Source organism: Penaeus monodon, chromosome 19, assembly GCF_015228065.2.
Source record: "Penaeus monodon isolate SGIC_2016 chromosome 19, NSTDA_Pmon_1, whole genome shotgun sequence".
NCBI lineage: Eukaryota > Metazoa > Arthropoda > Malacostraca > Decapoda > Penaeidae > Penaeus > Penaeus monodon.
The window spans coordinates 33,954,604-33,955,079 of record NC_051404.1 but is presented as its reverse complement, the minus strand read 5'-3'; positions in this window follow the sequence as shown (position 1 = coordinate 33,955,079).

Here is a 476-nt window from a genome sequence, read left to right as displayed (position 1 = left end):
ATCTTCCTCCTCCATCCCTCCTCCTCCTCGTTTTCCCCTTCTTCCTCCTCTTCCTCGTTTTCCTCTTCCTCTTCCTCCCTCTCCTCTCTCCTCTCCCCTTATCACCCTTTCCTGGAAAACCCCACCAATCACAAGCGGTCCGGATGCAGCACGAATGACGTCACAGAGTGGGCGTCGCAGAGAAGGCAAAAGTCAAGAAATTCATTATGGACGTAATGGGTGAAAAGGGGGGACCTGAATCCTATTACTGCTTGCTTGCTTTAGGAATTAGGTCTTGCTTGAAGGGACTCGTGGTGATATTCAGCTGCCACGGGAAAGAAATTGAGGAACGGCATAGTGGAAGGAAGAGAAAGGGCACAATAATTGGGATGAATGAGAAGTGGAAGTCAACAATAGAATTGCTTCCAGTAAGGGAGCTGTTTCGCGCACAAGTTCTAGGTTGTTTCAAGATTAAATGTTGAATGAACGAATTCTTA